Source organism: Sinocyclocheilus rhinocerous, unplaced genomic scaffold, assembly GCF_001515625.1.
Source record: "Sinocyclocheilus rhinocerous isolate Xijiao unplaced genomic scaffold, SAMN03320098_v1.1 scaffold232, whole genome shotgun sequence".
Taxonomy (NCBI): domain Eukaryota; kingdom Metazoa; phylum Chordata; class Actinopteri; order Cypriniformes; family Cyprinidae; genus Sinocyclocheilus; species Sinocyclocheilus rhinocerous.
In genome coordinates this window covers 258,592-259,408 of record NW_015641295.1, presented here as the reverse complement: position 1 = coordinate 259,408, position 817 = coordinate 258,592, and positions in this window count along the sequence as shown.

Genomic DNA, 817 nt, shown 5'->3' with positions numbered 1-817 from the left:
TGGTTTTCAACATTGATAATAACCAGAAATGTTTCTTGAGCAGCAAATCAGCATATTATAATGGTTTCTGAAGGATCATGTGACATTGAAGACTGCCGTAATCACGCTGAAAATTCAGCTTTGATCACAGGAATAAAATACATTTTAAAATATAATAAAACCGAAAACAGTTATTTTAAATTCTATTAATATTTTACAAAATTAATTATTTAAAAAAAAAAATATTTTACTGTATTTCTGATCAAATAACTGCAGCCTTGGTGAGCAGAAAATACTATTTATAAAATCTTAGCGACCCCAAACTTTTGAATGGTAGTATATATAATTATATATTAATGATATAAATTATATTTATATTCTACATTATATGAAGGGGACAAGAAAATGTACTGCAAAGCAGGAATGACCCGATCGCCACTAATGCTGTGTCAACAGCACACAAACATATGTGACCCTGGACCACAAAACAGTCATAAGAGTCCATAAGCTTTCCATTGATGTATGGTTTGTTAGGACAGGACAATATTTGGCCGAGATACAACTATTTAAAAATCTAGAATCTGAGGGTGCAAAAAAATCTAAAATTTGAGAAAATCACCTTTAAAGTTGTCCAAATGAAGTTCTTAGCAATGCATATTACTAATCAAAAATTAGTTTAGAAATTTATAAAATATCTTCATGGAACACGATCTTTACTTAATATCCTAATGATTTTTTGGCATAAAAGAAAAATCGATCATTTTGACCCATACTATGTATTGTTGGCTATTGCTACAAATATACTCATGCTACTTATGACTGTTTACTACTTATGACT